The sequence below is a fragment of the Sciurus carolinensis genome, chromosome 5 (genome assembly GCF_902686445.1).
Source record: "Sciurus carolinensis chromosome 5, mSciCar1.2, whole genome shotgun sequence".
In the NCBI taxonomy this organism is placed as follows: Eukaryota; Metazoa; Chordata; class Mammalia; order Rodentia; family Sciuridae; genus Sciurus; species Sciurus carolinensis.
In genome coordinates, this window is record NC_062217.1 from 83,876,173 (window position 1) to 83,882,172 (window position 6,000).

General features: G+C 37.9%; 1 pseudogene; it reads left to right on the forward strand.

The window, feature by feature from the left end:
* The window catches only part of LOC124985628 (stress-70 protein, mitochondrial-like), a 126,546-nt pseudogene extending 121,929 nt beyond the window's left edge, over positions 1-4,617 (forward strand).
* The last annotated feature ends 1,383 nt before the right edge of the window (positions 4,618-6,000 follow it).

A 6,000-nucleotide genomic window follows, 5' to 3' on the forward strand; every position in this document is an offset into this window, starting at 1 on the left:
AAAAGCAAAAATGCTTTTGGAAATCAAGAAATTGTTTTAAACCACATGGATTCTAATGCCTAGAATGTTATTCTATGTCTAAAGATATACTCTCTGAATATGCGTTATTTTGCTGATGCTGGAGCCAGTGTTTCTGTACTGCTCAGATCTGGGGCAGGCTAGAAAATGCAGACCTAATAGGCAAATTGAGAGTGAAACATGAAGTTGAAGTAAGAGGTATTAAGATATATTTGATGGCATTGAGGTTTTGTTTGTTGTAGTTTTACCTTTAAAATAGTTATTGAAAATTTACTGTATTACATATGTGTTTTTGAAGTGGCATCTGTATATAAATGACAAAAGATCCAACCTTCCTGACGCCTGTGTTTTAGTGTAGATAGATAGTTAGCAGTGGACACGATGGATATGTGAAACATAATATGTTAAATGTTGATATGTTATAAGAAAGAAAATATTTCACGATAGGCAGTAAGGATCTGAAGGTATGTATGGGTTGGGTTGAAATTTTAAATACAGTGATTAGGTAAGCACACATTGAGGTTACCATTTTTTGTGAACTTAAATGAAATAAGGAATTTAGCCATCTGGACATAGAATGGATATTATTCCTAACTGGGGGAGCAGGTGATATAAAAATCCTAAGTTGGGAGTGAGCCAGGACAGGGTGAGAGAGTGTTTAGTGGCATCCAATATGGCTAGAGGGGATGAGGGATTGGCAAATACCAGGAAATGAGATCAGAGTAGGAAAGTACAAGGAGGGATATGTTATATAGGGCCTTGAGGATCAGTGCACAATTTTTGGATTTTCTTCTGAATGAAATGGGGAGTCATTGAGTGGTTTTGAGGAGAGGAATAGGCTCTTGAATTAATGCTTAAAGTTTTTAAAGGACTGGTCTGATCACTGGATCACAGTATGAAGTGGGTAAAGGATAGAATAAGGAAGGCCTGTGAGGACTTTCAGGAGAATATTTGACTTGTGCAGAAACTGGAAGTAATTTAATGGTCATGTTTGTATATATGTGAGAAATAGATCAATAAAACTTCCTGACAGATGGGTTGTAGAGTAGATTAAGGTTTACAATACATGCTCTCATTAGCTAGGATTAAGAAGTTTCAATCTGTATAATCTATTTGATTTTTGAAATGCAAAACATTAAAAAGAAAAATTAATGAAGTTATTTCAGTTATCAAAAAGTAAAAAATGAATTACAGATAAAAATTTAAATGAAGCAGAATAATAAAATGCACATAATTAATTATAAAATGAGTATAAATAAAGAAAAATATGCTTCAAAAATAAAGGAAAGAACTTAAGAAAGTAGGTCATTTAAAGTATTAAAATAAGTTCAATTATGTTATTATCCAACATGTGGTTAATGAAAATATCGTCTTTCTCTCTGGACTGGGTTGTTGTGGAGACAGGAATCTTGAGTTTGGAGGTAATGACCAGAAACACTATTCTGTAAGAAATAAAGTTGACTACTAAATGCATGACCAAGCTCAGAGTGTGTGGAAGGAAAACAATGAGTCAGGTAAAAATATTCTTAGCCATGGTTCAGGAGTTGAGATTTGATACATATTTTGCTTTCGCCCATAAGAGAAGGTAGAAAGGGATCCAAGGGAAGTCGAAAGAAAAAATGTGAGAAAATCTGATAGGCATCCAGTGTCTACTATGTGTTAATGATATATAGACATTCTGAGACACCCAAGTCCCACGAGTTATCCAGATAGACAAAACTCTTGCGATCACATTGGAAGAACAACCACTTAAGCTCACAATGACAATTAACATGACAATCAAATGAGGACTTCCCCATGCCCAGAGAAAATCAATCAGAAGATGTCTTGTGCAGAAACAGGGAAGACTCCAAGATTTAAAGAGCATCTCATAGACAAGATAGGGATTCTTAAATATATATTTTATGATTGGAAAAGTATCACACTTTTATTATTTTAAGAACCTGGAAAGAATAAAAAAAGTAAAAATGATGAAAAATGTGGTCACTTGTCCTATCGGAAAGGTAGGAACTTTCCAAAGAAAAATTGTAACTATTTAACTACAATTACTAAGTTATTACTAAGCTTATTTAATAGGTAAGTCACAGATAATTCATTAATACACCTCACTGTGGAGACTGTCATGTTTTGACTGGATTGATTACTCAGCAAAATGTATGCGTAGCAGTGTGAACCACATTCACTTTTAACCCACTTTTGCCCATTGTTTTCTAATGTACAGAGCTGTATTTTTTTGTGTCAAACTCAGTGCAATTTGGACTTTCAGTTCTCTATTCTTCATGGAATATTCACAAATAGACATAATATACGTAAGAACCATCATTTTGCATCTGGATTTCTGATTTAGCTGAAAGATGTGTAAAAATGTGTGGAACCACATCTAAAGAAGCAAAAGAACACTTTTCCCCCCAACCATCAGTGTGATTTATGATCCCTAAACTGTTTCCCGATCCCTTATTTTAAAATTGGCCTCAGCAAAAATGGAAGAGATGCAGATCTGAGGCTCTGGAGTACTTGGAAAATGGGTATTAGTGGATCAAATGCTTGGCATGGGCTTTGCTGTCAGCACCTCAGGTGCATAATGCAGTTCAAATTTTAAAGAGACTACTTTGATTTTGACATAATTCACACTCAAGTATTTCTTTAGATAATACAAAAGCTATACAAAAAGAAAGATATTACCTGGAATGAGTTACACCACCCTTTTCCAACCTTTTCAGCTAAAGCTAATAGGAATGTAATTTTTCCATGACTCTGATAAATAAAAACTTGAAAAAAAAGTTTTTAATGATCTTATCCATCACAGGTGCCAGGATGACAAGTGAAGCCATATTGCAATAGCACATAATGATGTTTTAAAAACAGGCAGGGAAAATTTGAATGTTTCTTGTCAACCATTTTTGAAGTGCAATGTGTTTTAGTGCATACTACTTACAAGCCCTACAGTCTCTATGCTCCTACAACAAATGAAAATGTAACCCAAACTCCAGTTTGAAAATACATCCCCTGCTCCCAGCCACCCGAGAGCTTCTTTGCTTCTCCTTACTCCCCAGGTCTAGCCGCCATGATAAGCAGCCAGTAGAGTCACTGCAGCTGGTCTTGTGGGTGCTGCAGCTTCCCCGGGTCTCACGGCCACCCGTCACCAGGATGGAATGGTCTTAGCCATGACGCTTTTAGGTTTGTTTCAGGGAGGGATTATGCATCAGAAGCAATTAAGGATGCAGTTGTTGGTATTAATTTGGGTACTACCAACTCCTGTGTGGCAGTTATGGAGGGTAAACAAGCAAAGGTGTTTGAAATGCTGAAGGTGCCAGAATCACCCCTTCTGTTGTTGCCTTTACAGCAGATGGTGAAAGATTTGTTGGGATGCCAGAGAAGCAACAGGCTGTCACCAACCCAAACAATATATTCTATGCCACCAAGCATGTCATTGGCCAGCGCTACGATGACCCTGAAGTACAGAAACACATTAAAAACGTGTCCTTCGAAATTGTCTGCGCCTCCAATGGTGATGCTTGGGTGGAGGTTTATGGAAAACCGTACTCTCCAAGTCAGACTGGAGCATTTGTGGTGATGAAGATCAAAGAGACTGCAGAAAATTACTTGGGTCACACAGCAAAAAATGCTGTAATCAGGGTCCCAGCTTATTTCAATGACTCACAGAGGCAGACCACTAAGGATGCTGGCCAGATATCTGGACTGAATGTGCTTCAAGTGATTAATGAACCCACAGCTGCTGCTTTGGCCTATGGTGTAGGATAAATCTGAAGACAAAATCATTGCTATGTATGATTTAGGTGGTAGAACTTTTGATATTTCTATCCTGGAAATAGAGAAAGGCCTGTTTGAGGTGAAACCCACCAGTGGGGACACTTTCTTAGGTGGTGAAGACTTTGACCAGGCCCTGTTACGACACATTGTGAAGGAGTCAAGAGAGAGACAGGGGTTGATTTGACCAAAGACAACATGGCACTTCAGAGGGTGTGAGAAGCTGCTGAGAACACTAAATGTGAACTCTCCTCATCTGTGCAGACTTATATCTTATGATGGATGCTTCTGGACCCAAACATTTGAATATGAAGCTGACCCAGGCTCAATTTGAGGGGATAGTCACTGATTTAATCATGTCAAAAAGCTATGCAGGATCAGAGGTCAGCAAGAGCGACATAAGAGAAGTGATTCTTGTTGGTGGGATGACTAGAATGCCCAAGGTTCAGCAAACTGTGCAAGATATTTTTGGCTGAGCCCTGAGTGAAGCTGTTAACCCTGATGAAGCTGTGGCCAGTGGAGCTGCCATTCAGGGAGGCGTATTGACTGGTGGTATCATAGATATGCTGCTCCTGGATGTCACTCCGTTGTCTCTGGGCATCGAGACTCTGGGAGGTGTCTTTATCAAACTTATTAATAGGAACACCACTATTCCAACCAAGAAGAGCCAGGTGTTTTCTACTGCTGCTGATGGACAGACTCAAGTGGAAATTAAAGTGTGTCAAGGTGAGAGAGGTGGCTGGAGACAACAAACTTCTTGGACAGGGACTTCCTGAGCAGAAATGGGCAACCTTCAGTCTTTACTGTGTTTTTGCAGTATTCAATATATAATTCCCTTAATATGTAAATTTAGTGACCATTAGCTGATGAACATTTAATGGGCGATAATTCTACACAATAAAAAGTTCACAATGTTCTCTCCTCAGCCTGTTAATTTTCAGCAGCATGTGAAAGGGTTGGGGATAGATGATTTACTAATCATTATAAAGACTTTCTGTTGGTTTGTGCTGAAATGGCAATATTTTCAAGGGGTGAAACTATATCAAACACCATGACCTGCAATGAGACTGTAACGGGGATGAAGATCCTAGTTGATCTAGATCACTGCTATAGAACATGGGGTCCTTCAGCTGAGGCCTTGCAATGCAAGACCACTAGCTGTGCCATGTTTGTAGTAGGTGGGGCAGAGGAAGCTGGGTCAATGGAGAACTAAGCTATTTATGTTAGGTAGCTTTTTAAATAAGGTGGTTCTTAAATCCCTAATGTTCCTAGGGCATACTTTTCTAGCTACTGTCTGGCCCATCTGGCACCTACATCTTTGATGATTGTTCTTTTTGATTCATTCTGGATTTAAAAAGAAAAATATAAAAAAAAAAAGAAAAAGAAAATACATCTCCAGTAACAAAATATCAGCTCAAAGCATGCTTGATACATGTTAGACTGGGCACTTATCAGCGTTAAAATTGGTTGGTGTGGTGAACATTCCCACCTTCTTACAAGACAGAAGAGAGAAAGACAGGTGCTGCTAGTCCTCTGGGCTAAGCGTTAGAAGACTAGATGATCCAGTGGTTCATTTCAAAAAGCTCCAAAGAAGTCGGATATTCGGAATGCCAAATCATGTTCCAGTGGCAACACTTTTCAAAGTTTTTAGGGTCTCACAAAAGCCTACAACAATGGTGGTTGCAACTCTCATCTGGAAATTGAAATGGTACGGTTGTGAAAAAATAGAAAAAAAAAAAAAAAAACACCAGAGAAGCAATGAAAAATAATGTGAACACAACTCTTTACAGAGCTCACTTTCTTCTGTTACCCCCATGAATGGACCACAGTTCTTCTCAGGAGCCACAGCTGTTTTGTGTTCTTGTCATTCGAAGAAGTCTGTTTCAAAGTCTCTTAAGATGGGGCAAATGTATACATAGGGAAAACAAGAAATTCACCAAGAGACTTAAAAAACAGGTAAAAATCAGGCAAATCAGAAAAAACTAGATATTTTTAAAGTTGTGACAAAACTCCAATTTGTGAGATTTATTACTTTGATAATAAAATCAATTCTATTATTACCTGTATGTCAGTTTCTGGACCTTTGCTCTTAAGACTGTAATCTAACCATTGTATGTCTTTTATTCATTCTTTTAATTTATTTTCTCTTTTTAGATATACATGACAGTAGAATGTATTTTGGCATATTATACATACATGGGGTATAACTTATTC